General features: G+C 36.8%; 1 protein-coding gene across 1 annotated transcript in view; it reads left to right on the forward strand.

Annotated features, from left to right (window-relative positions):
* Miga (mitoguardin) overlaps positions 1-12,500 on the forward strand; it is a 395,312-nt gene that overhangs the window by 272,918 nt on the left and 109,894 nt on the right. The window lies entirely within an intron of this gene.

Below are 12,500 nucleotides of genomic sequence, written 5' to 3' on the forward strand. Positions count from 1 at the left end.
TCCTCATTCCCCTCTGAGATGGAGGAGGAGGAGGAGGAGGAGGAGGAGGAGGAAGGAGGAGGAGGAGGAGGAGGAGGAGGAGTCCTTTGGTCATCGCTCGAAATATGCGGACAAGTCAAAACTCCTCCTCAGAATCTCCTGTTGGGGATCTGTCTGGGAAAAGGATTTTTTATTTTCTATTTTCTGTTTTCTATTTCTTATTCTGCTATATACTGTATTCCCGACTGCTGTCGTCGATAGATCTGTGTTTGTAAGTTTTATTTATGTTTATTAATTTGTTTATTTATTTTTTCCCTTCTTTAATAAGTGAATCTCTTCTTCATATGAATAATTATATATATATATATATATATATATATATATATATATATATATATATCTATATATATATATATATATATATATATATATATATATATATATATATAACTCAGTGAATAATGATTCTCCTGAAATTATTAACTAACTGTCAAACAGCACAATGTACAACTCTTCTGATGTACTGTACGTACAGTGGGGTTTCAGACGGAACATGTAACGTACGTGAAATATTACTGAACGATCCGCGTTTCAAATATCCGGTGTTTCTGGGAATAGAGTAATTGTATATCCTTTGTATGTGTTTTGTTAAGCAGCTGGGGACAGAGCAGTGGATTCGTGCTTTGTGCACGGGAGAGGCGTGCTTCCGTGCAGTTTTATATGCGTACAGTTTACGTACACGATATTTGAGCCGTTTACGTAAATATTTTACACGGACGATTAGTTGCGTACATTTTGCACGGACGATTTGCAGACGTACAGAAGAGCAGTCGATGGCATACGATGCACGAAAGATTAACGGACGTGCAGCAGCAGAACTGACGTATTAATGCACGGTTGATTGGCAGTCGCAGTATCAAAGTCAACTTAGCTCAACAAGGCGTGCACGACTGATGTACAATTATACATATGCACGAACGGACGAGATCCCTACAGAATAAGACTGCCGTGCAGATGATGCACGTAATAACACACGACTGATAAACAATCATATAGATGCACGACCGGACGATCGAAATCCCTTACAGAAACGACTGCCGTGCAACCAGCTGCGCCCCGGCACGAGGAGGGAGGGAGGAAGGACGTGCAGGCATGCACGACGGAAGACGCCGTACTGCACGATAGAGCGAGCTCCTAAGAGGATGTTGAGTCATGTCTTTAACTGTTTAGATAATACACAAAGTCGTTCTCCCCATAAAGGCTTTCTTGTTTCTCTCTCTCTCTACTCTCTCTCTCTCTCTCTCTCTCTCTCTCTCTCTCTCTCTCTCTCTCTCTCTCAGTTTTATGTAGTTCATTAATTTTATTAAGATTATATAACTAGTGCTCTCTCTCTCTCTCTCTCTCTCTCTCTCTCTCTCTCTCTCTCTCTCTCTCAGTTCTACAGGGCCATCCTTCTAGGTTCTCTCTCTCTCTCTCTCTCTCTCTCTCTCTCTCTCTCCCTCTCTCTCTCTCTCTCTCTCTTCAACTCTAACTATGGGGGCGAGGATTACCCCACAGACAGGATTAATGAGTATCCTACGTCGTGTTTTGATAGGGATCTTTTGGAATGGATTAGATTTTTTTTTTTTTTTTAGATGGGAGGCCTGGTGTGGCAACCCCTACTGAGATTTGATCCTTCTGGGAAGGAAGACTTTTATTATTATTATTATTATTATTATTATTATTATTATTATTATTATTATTATTATTATTATTATTATTTATGTGTATATAGTATATATGTATATATACACACAGTCGAATGCTATCTACCAATACAACAGTCGACCTCTATTCACCAAGAGAGAGAGAGAGAGAGAGAGAATTTTACACCTCTTAAGGAATAACCTGCATATCTCAGGTGGAAAGCTAAAGGTGTTCCATTTGATTAATAGCAACTCTTCAGGTCCCTCTCTCTCTCTCTCTCTCTCTCTCTCTCTCTCTCTCTCTCTCTCTCTCTCTCTCTCTCTCTCTCTCGTGGGAGATGTTAGCTTTGTTCGACTGGGAGTGAAATTGTTGGCGTTTTGAATTAATTGGGCATTGATGGGTGTTTGTGTGTATGTATATATATATATATATATACATATATTTACATATATATATTATATATATATATATATATATATATATATATATATATGTATATATTATACAATTTATCATGAAAGGAAAAACATTAAAACTCAAAGCATGCCCATCAGAAATAAAAAAACACTCCACATTCGTCTTTAAGACCAAAATCCCCCACACCCACCCCCACCCTCACCCCTGAAAAAAAAATACAAGACAAGACATAAAAAATATCTGCAAAAAAATAAAAACCTAAAAACAATGATACTCTATAACAATTCAAAAATAGAGAACAGAGGGAATGAGCGACTGCCGAAGCGATTCAGAGAAAATGACAGGAAACTCAGAAATATTCCCAGGGCGAATTTCCTGCAGTCGCCTTTCTGAACTGTGATAGTTCTGTTAAGTAATTTTCTTCGGCGCAGTCGTTATTATTAGTGTTATATTCATCTTTGATGCGAAGGTGAAAGGGGTGGAGAAGAGAAAGAGATTAGAAGATTAAATTATATCATATATATATATATATATATATATATATATATATATATATATATATATATATATACATATATATATTATAAGTGTGCGTATGTATATAAACATATCCATGTATATATTCATACGTACGTATATACATACATACATGTATGCATGCGTTTGTATGTGTATTATTAAATAATATGTCTCATAATTTGAAGTTTCTTCGCATTTTTAAGTTCATTTTTTACTGTGTTCATAATAATAATAATAATAATAATAATAATAAGAAGAAGAAGAAGAAGAAGAAGAAGAAGAAGAAGAAGAAGAAGAAGAAGAAGAAGAAGAAGACAAATAATAAATAATAATAATAATAATAATAATAATAATAATAATAATAATAATAATAATAATAATAATAGGATTCCCCATATCACTGACAGAGTCTCTCGTGAAGTCTTTCACTAGGCGAAAAATTTAACACGTTCAAGATCTCGTAGAACAAGAACGCAGACCTAAATATTAGTACCTCTTACAAGTCGTAACGTCCCGTCAAATGGTGCAATATTCCCCCCCCCCCTCCTCGCATCCTGCAGTAACCTGCTGCTGGTGCAGGCTGCAGGCTGTAATATTCTCCATCTTATTCGTGTAATATCGTTCAGACTGCGATTGTTAAGCAGCGCCTGAAATGCTTAAGTGCCGCGTTACCGAGCCTGGAAGAAGGATGATGTTCCCCGGGGCGCCACTGGAAGGAGGATGTAGTCTGGAAATCCCCTCTGGAAGAGGGGTGGTCTGGTCTGCCTCTATAACAAAGAGTGTTTTTCGGGGCTTACCACGTTTCCAATAAGGTTTCCAGGACTTGCACACTTCCAATGGGGCTTCCTGAACGATCCCCTCTGGAAAAGTGGGTGTTGAGGTCTTGCTCTCCATAAAGAGTGTTCCAGGACCTACACAATTTTACATAAAAGGTTTCCCAGGGCTTACCCCTTACCCAATGGGGACCTCCTGGGACGATCCCTCCCCTCTGGAAAAAGGTGATCAGTTCTTTGCACTCCATAAAGAATGTTTCCAGGACCTACACACTTACATGAGGTTTCAGGGCTTACCCCTTACCCAATGGGACCTCCTGGGACGACCCCTCCCCCTTCTGGAAAAGGGGTGATCAGTTCTTGCACTCCATAAAGAATGTTTCCAGGACCTACACAATTTTACATGAGGTTTCCAGGGATTAGCCCTTACCCAGTGGAACTTCCTGGAACGACCCCCCTGGAAAAGGGGTGGTCAGGATTTGCCCCCCATAAAGAATGTTTTGAGGCCTTTCCACGTTTCCAGTAAGGTTTCTAGGACCTACACCTGTTTGCAAGAGGTTTCCAGTGCTTCCCTCTCACCCAACTGGACTTCCTAGAACGACCCCCCAGAAAAGGAGTCGTTTCTGGAAGGCCCATTGGTAAAGGGCTAAGCACTGGAAACCTCTTGTAAAAGTAGTAAGCCTTGGAAACATTCTTCATGGAAGTCATGACCGGAACACCTCAGAAGAAAAGTACTGGAAGTTACCTTTGGAAAGAGGTAAGGCCTGGAAACCATCATTGTAGAAGGTAAGCCTTTAGAAACTTTTTCCATTAAAAAAAATGCCCTGGAAACTCCCCTTTGGAAAAGTAATTGAACTTGGGAACTCTTTTAGAAAAGGCATAACCTCCGGAAACCCAAGTGGGGAAAGGAATAAGTCCTGGAAACTTTCCTGGAATTGTCGAAAGCCTTGGGAACCTTCTGGAGAAAGAAACAAAGACTGGAATTCCTGTTGAAAATGGGTGAGCCCTGGAAACTCCTGTAGATGGGAGAAAGCTTTGGAAGCTCCCTTAGAGAAAAGAGCTCCCTTGGGACGTGTTAGCTCAGAAAGCCCCATTGGTTAAGGGCTATGGATTGGAAACCAACCAATCCCCCCTTCTCCCCCTTCTCCTCCCCTCGTTTCTTAGCCACCAGGTAAACATTACAAGTAAGCCTCTACCCCATAATGTAGTCATGAGATGGATTACTAGATTGAAATTCATAAGAATACTACGAATTTAAATCCCTTTGACGTGTGTTTTTCTCTCTCTCTCTCACACACAGATATATATATGTGTGTGTGTGTGTCTGTGTTATTGAATGACAGACAGACAACCCGTTGTCGGGGAAACATTCCACCCCCAATTGCAAATGACCATTATATTTAGATAATTCTGCCTGTCATGTGCCGGAGTACAGTGGATCCCTGTAAAGTGTGTATAAAGGTCAGGGAGGCAGGAGGAAAAAAGAAACTTCATTATGCACCTCGATTACAGAGCTGTTTATGAGGTTCTCCCGAGGTTAACGATGCCTCTCTCTCTCTCTCTCTCTCTCTCTCTCTCTCTCTCTCTCTCTCTCTCTCTCTCTCTCTCTCTCTTCCATTATGATTTTTCTTGCTAGGTAGTTCACGTTTTATATCATCTTAATCTTCTGTGTCTGTCTTACAAAATCTCTCTCTCTCTCTCTCTCTCTCTCTCTCTCTCTCTCTCTCGTTATCCTTTTTACTTCAGAGTTACCTAACGGGGAGATGTTCTTCTCGAGTTCCTTTTTTGATAACAGCCGCGTTTTTTTTATAATCACTCAGTGTTTTATAATCAACACGGGTCTCAGACGAATCTCTCTCTCTCTCTCTCTGGCTCTTAGTAGGATACAACGAGGTCCTCTCTCTTTTTCCTCCAGAAAGAGGTGTTGTGCCTCAGAAAGGGTTTTTATAATCACTCAGGGAGAGGGTCTTCAGGAGAAAGTATCTTCTTCAGGAGAAAGCCTTCTTCAGGAGAAGAATTCTTCAGGAGAAAGCCTTCTTCAGGAGAAGAATTCTTCAGGAGAAAGCCTTCTTCAGGAGAAAACCTTCTTCAGGAGAAGAATTCTTCAGGAGAAAGCCTTCTTCAGGAGAGGCCTTCTTCAGAAGGAGCCTTCTTCAGGAGAAAGCCTTCTTCAGGAGAGAGCCTTCTTCAGGAGAAGCCTTCTTCAGGCGAAGCCTTCTTCAGGAGAAAGCCTTGGGCTGGTTGAGGCTGCTATAGGCTGGGTTAATTTTGGGGGATACAATGGATCTTTGAATGGGTTTCTCTGAGAGTTGAATTTCCATTGGATTATTATTCTATTTTCTCATATTTATTGTGTTTTTCCTAATTCCAATTGATTATTATTTATCTTTTACGTTATTTTCACAATCCCCTATCTCACTGTACCTCCGTTCATAGTCTGTTTTTACCATCTGTCCTCAACCGTCTCCTAAAAATTGATTTTCCTCCTGTTACACCTTTCAAACATTTTTACACTTGGTTTCCATTTCAGCGCTGATTGACCTCGTAGGTCCCCCCGCTTGGCCTGTGACCTAAATTTTATATTCCATTCCATTCCACATCCCCTGTCCATGTTCTTTCACATCTATTGTGTCTTGTAATGATTTTTGGTGATTCCTCGGCAATTATTTTAAAACTATTTTTTTATTGCACTTTCCACTTCAGTTTTTAAATTTACCGTAACCTTAATCTTCCATATTTCTTTCAGTCCTTTAATAATCGTTCTTTCAATCATTATTGTCACTCTATTTGCATTTTTCTCTTAATTTATTCATTCAGTGCTTTACTACCCTAATACAATTCTCCTTGCATTTTGATAATTTACTTTGATTTTGTCTATTTATCAATTTGTCAATTTATTTTTTTGTTTTCTTCTTGATTATATATATATCTTATATATATACATATATATGCATATTTATATATGTATATATATGTATGCTTGTATGTACAGTATGTAAGTAGATGTGCGCACCCGCATGCTCATTGTACCTGTTAAAAAAAAATATTTACCCGCAGTATTTAGCGAGCTCGTCCATCCGGCCGTGCTAGCAACAAGGCGTTTTGCTTCGTTCATGACGCTAATGAGTGGCTTCGAATGAAGTTGAACGCGGCCTTGTAACGTTTATAGCTCTCTCTCTCTCTCTCTCTCTCTCTCTCTCTCTCTCTCTCTCTCTCTGGGATCCTGTTGTTGGTTGTTAAATAACTGCATCGCACGCGAAGGCTCGATTGCATCGCATCTCTGCATTTGTGCGCGTGCGCGCGTCCTGTGTATGCACCGATTAACTTTGTCAAAGCTATAGCTGTGTCTCAGGTAAGATAAAACGTCATGATGATTTTATTAGGATGACGTCTCTGACTTTGCGTAGAGAATTGAAATTATATAATTATTATATATTACATCTCCGAGGCGTCATAGGTCGAGAATATTATTTTATGTGGTATGAGAGAGAGAGAGAGAGAGAGGTTACAAAAACTCTATTTGGGGCACCTCTTTATCAGAGAGAGAGAGAGAGATTACGAAAGCGCTATTTGGGGTACCTCTTTATCAGAGAGAGAGAGAGAGATTACAAAATCGCTATTTGGGGTACCTGTTTGCCAGATAGAGTGAGAGAGAGAGATTACAAAGGCTCTATTTGGGCCACCCCTTTATCAGAGGGAGAGAGAGAGAGAGAGATTACAAAGGATCTATTTGGGGCACCTCTACATCAGAGAGAGAGAGAGAGAGAGAGAGAGAGATTACAAAATCGCTATTTTGGGTACCCGTTTGCCAGATTGAGAGAAGGAGAGAGAGAGAGAGAGAAATTACAAAAACTCTATTTGGGGCACCTCTTTAGCAGAGAGAGAGAGAGAGAGAGATTACAAAAGCGCTATTTGGGGCACCCGTTTGCCAGATAGAGAAAAAGAGAGAGAGATTACTAACGCGTCATTTGGGGCACCATTCACCCTAGAGAGAGAGAGAGAGTCAGTCTGTCGACTGCAAATTATACTCTTCAATGCCCCGTTGTTTCAAGCCTTCAACAGATCTCTAATCTCAAACATCACAGTCTTAAATCTTTTTTTTTTTTTTTTAATCACTGGTTTTAATTGAGCTCATTTTGGCTGTTTGTTTGTTGTGTTGGGGGGTGGAGGTGAGGGGGTTATTTTTTATGGAAATGGAAAGAATGATTGAATGGAAATATATACTAACTTCAATATGATGGAATGCTTGCTTTTAGTTATTGAGTTTGAATATTTCATATATTTCTGTGTGTCAGTGTATCTATCTTTTTGTCTGTCTGTCTGTATGTATGTATGTATGTATGTGTACGTATGTATGTATGTATGTATGTATGTATGTATGTATATATATATATATATATAATTATATATATATAGTTATATATATAAAATATACATACATACATACATACATACATACATACATACATACATACATACATACATACATTACATACATTAACATAACCCCGTCACTACAGAACCATACAGTTTAGCCTACATATATATATATATATATATATATATATATATATATATATATATATATATATATATATATATATATGTATATATATATATATATATATATATATATATATATATATATATATATATATATATATATATATAATATATATATATATATATTACTTCCATCAAAAAAAAGAGAGAGAGAGAGAGAGAAATTTCAAGGGCCCCAAAACTCGAAGCTTGACGAAATTTTCGGGGGCTGGTAAAACGCAATTAGCACTCGCATGCTTTATGCTCAAAATAATTGGGCGAAAATATATATATAAATATACAGCGCATGAGGAAAAGGTACTGATGTTCTTTTTCTTTTTTTTTTTTCCTCCCACCTTTTGAATGACAGTTTTCGAGTGTTTGATTATTATTATTATTATTATTATTATTATTATTATTATTATTATTATTATTTATTGTTAATTATATTATTCATATTATTATTATAATTTTATTATTATTATTCATTATTATTATTATTAATATTATTATTATTATTATTATTATTATTAATTATTATTATATTATTATCATCACTATTATTATTATTATTATTATTAATTATTATTATTATTAATTATTTTTAGTATCATTACCATTATTATTTTTATTAATAATAATAATAATAATAATAATAATAATAATAATAATAAGCCTTGGGCGCCTTCGCATATGATAATTCTTATTAACAAGTAAAAGCTGTTGTTCTGAGTATTATTATTATCATTATTATTATATTATTATTATTATTATATTATAGAGAGAGAGAGAGATCAAGAAATTAGAGATATATAATATATATATATATATATATATATATAATATATAATATATATATATATATATATAGGTTCGGCTCCCCTCTTAACAACAACAATACAACAACACGACAAAAACAACAAAGCAACAACACCAACAACCAGAACAGTTGTTAAGGCCACTTGGCACCTCGTTGTTGCCAATAATAATAAACTCCTCCCAAGGGAGCCACTCCCACAATTCACCTGAGAAATCTAGGGTCTGCAAATGAGATTTATCTCTCTCTCTCTCTCTCTCTCTCTCTCTCTCTCTCTCTCTCTCTCTCTCTCTCTCTCCTAAGCAAACACAGATATATATATATATATATATATATATATATATATATATATATATATATATATATATATATACATACACATATTTATACGTGTATACATATACATACTGTATGTATATATATACGAGTATACATACACGCACATGCAAATGCAGCATACATACACAGACCTTACTCTATTTATTCATACGTATAAAATTGGATGTACGTCGCTTTCTCTACACTTTTCGATACACGAATAAAACCATTACTAGCATAATATTTATTCGACAATTTATTAATATTCTAATAGCGTCATCTTCCATTAATTCAGAACAGTTCAGTGTTTGTCGTGTGTGTTTGTGTGTGTGTTTGTGTGTGTGTTTTTTTTTTTTTATTATCTCAGGTCCTTGTCGGATTATTCAAGATGTCGTCACTTGATAAGGAATTCATTTTGCTTGTAAATTTCCTCCGCCGTCGTCGTCAGCTCTTGACAGAGAGAGAGAGAGAGAGAGAGAGAGAGAGAGAGAGAGAGAGAGAGAGAGAGAGAGAGAGAGGGAAGAGAGAGAGAGAGAGAGAGAGAGAGAGAGAGAGAGGCTAGAGAAGGAGGTTGAGAAATAGAGAGAGCCTCTAAGAAAGGAAGGAGAGAGAGAGAGAGAGAGAGAGAGAGAGAGAGAGAGAGAGAGAGAGAGAGGCCCTATTATGCCCAGCATTGCTGGTAGTTTTAACGATTAGTGTCGTTCCTTTCGATTTTCCAATTGAATTTCTTGTCATTTTCGTGTTGCACTTGTCTTTTTTGGGGGTGGGGGCGGGGGTGTGGGGTAGGGGGGGAGAGAGACAACTGGATTTCGGAATGTGAGGAGGAGGAGGAGGAGTAGGAGGAGAAAACGCCAAAGAGGAACTGGGGATTGGAGGGGAGCTGCCAACTAGGGATTTTCCGGCGGCACCGGTGCCACCCCGCCTGTGGGACCCCACCGGCTAATTTGCATACTATAACGAGCCTTCAGAATTCCGGCCCCAGGTGGAGGATTGCCCAAGGGGCAGGGGAAGAAGGGGAAGGGGAAGGGGAAGGCCGGAAAGGTGGATGAGGCTCCGAGGGGAACGAGGGAATGTGCGGGCAAACGCTGAGGAAATAGATAATAAGAAAATAATGGAAGGTGAGATTGCTAAGGAATATCTTTCCTTTTTTTTATGTTTGGGATGATAAAGGTTTATTTCTCTCTCTCTCTCTCTCTCTCTCTCTCTCTCTCTCTCTCTCTCTCTCTCTCTCTGGTAGAGCGTAACTCATCAAAACTGTACGTGCCACCAGAGTATATAAATCATATCAGTGGATGCTTACGGACAGGCAGCAACTAAACTTCAACACAGAGAGAGAGAGAGAGAACTTATGTTGTATATAGCAACATCTACTTGTGGAATGAACTATAACTCTTCTAATAAAGCTTTGGAGAGAGATAGAGAGAGAGAGAGAACTTATGCTGTATATAAATCTACTTGTGGAGTGAACTATGGCTGTTCTGATAAAGCTTTGTGAGAGAGAGAGAGAGAGAGAGAGAGAGAGAAGAGAATCATAAATTTGTACAAGGTTATTATTTATCATAATTTTGCGATTATTAAAGTACTCTTATTCCTTTTTTATCAGGTTTTCATTGATTCCAGTTCTTCATTTTTGAGATATCGAAATTTTTTATAAATTTTGGGGAAGAAAACAAAATATTCATATTGTATATTATTAATATTATTGTTATTACGTGTAATTTACCCACTCCAAAAAATTTCGGTAATTTAAGAGAGGGTCGAGGTACCAAGGTATCTCTAGATTATCGTTGTTACACACAGGAAACTCTTCAATTACAGGCACTGTCTGTGTCGGCACGGGCTCTTGTGTCAAGGAATTCAGCTCAAATCCTCAGTCTTTATATATATATATATATATATATATATATATATATATATATATATATATAATATATATATATAAATATATAATATATATATATATATATATATATATATATATTTTTTTTTATCCCACTAACTTTTTTTAATGACACCAAAATTTGGAACTCAGCCTCTTCTTCCGTGTTCCCAGACTCATCATAGCCTACTCGCCTTGTAAGAATGTGTCCTTCCAGAACTATTTATGCAGGTTCTTCAGGCCTGGCCTATTTAATGACACAAAATAACCCACCTAATTGACCTAAGACATTAAAGACAGGACCTTTAAAAAAAAAAAAGATAAAAAGCTTTATGCATTCAAGACAGGGCTTTAAAAAAATAGATAGAGCTTTACACATTCAAGATAGGACTTTAAAAATTCAAAAAAAGCAAAGGAAAGCAACATGACACCGAGATTTGGCTCCAGAGGAATGTTGAGAGCGAGAATGCCCGATGAGTGGCTTATTCACAAGAGTAGGTGATTCTGGCTTGTGCACAAGTATTTGATTGTTGGCGCTCAATAGCCGTTCAGTGCTTTTGATGGACTGCTTTTGAAGGCTTTGAGGTGTGAGAGAGAGAGAGAGAGAGTGTGTATGTGTGTGTGTGTGTGTGTGTGGAATTCTCTCTCTCTCTCTCTCTCTCTCTCTCTCTCTCTCTCTCTCTTCTCAAAGATGTTCAACTCAGTCCTTATCTCTTTGTCATTCGATAATACATTTTGTGAACTCTCTCTCTCTTCTCTCTCTCTCTCTCTCTCTCTCTCTCTCTCTCTCTCTTGTGGTCAAAATCATATATAAAAACTGTTCAAGTCCTTATTCTCTCTCTCTCTCTCTCTCTCTCTCTCTCTCTCTCTCTCTCTCTCTCTCTCTCTCTCTCTCTCTCACACACACACACACACATATATATATATATATATATATATATATATATATGTATATATATATATATATATATATATATATATATATATATATATATACATATATATTGATATATATATATATGTATATATAAATTTCTCTCACTGATTTTCCGTACAATACCATCTCCAACAGGAAATCTATAATACTATCTTAACTTTGTAACTTTCTTAACTTTATTTTGTAGTGTCTGGGGGACGAAGGACAATTCTTGGTATAAAAGGCAAACTTTCCCCCATTATTCAAGTTTGAATTTTTCCTAAATTATTTTAAAAATTATTTTTGTAAAATTTTTGTTGGGTTTCTTTTTCAAAAGTTGCGAGTAAAGAGTACTTTGTATGTGATGGAGCTCATTGCCTGTGTACCTTTAATATTTTTTTTTTACACTTATCCCATGTGTAATATATTCATAATATTCTTATATGAATATATGAATATTTTGATTTCTGACTGCTATCATATACAAAATCTCCTTTACCCTTTAAAAAAATATATTTATTTTTAAAAGCCATTTACACCTTTGCCTAACTTTATGTCATTGCTGTTATTCATAGGATGAGGTTGCTACACCCACGCCCTGCCGATGGGTTATTATGGTTTTATGTGTTGATGGTGTTTAGCTTGTCATAGTGT

The sequence above is a fragment of the Macrobrachium rosenbergii genome, chromosome 30, assembly GCF_040412425.1.
Source record: "Macrobrachium rosenbergii isolate ZJJX-2024 chromosome 30, ASM4041242v1, whole genome shotgun sequence".
Taxonomy (NCBI): domain Eukaryota; kingdom Metazoa; phylum Arthropoda; class Malacostraca; order Decapoda; family Palaemonidae; genus Macrobrachium; species Macrobrachium rosenbergii.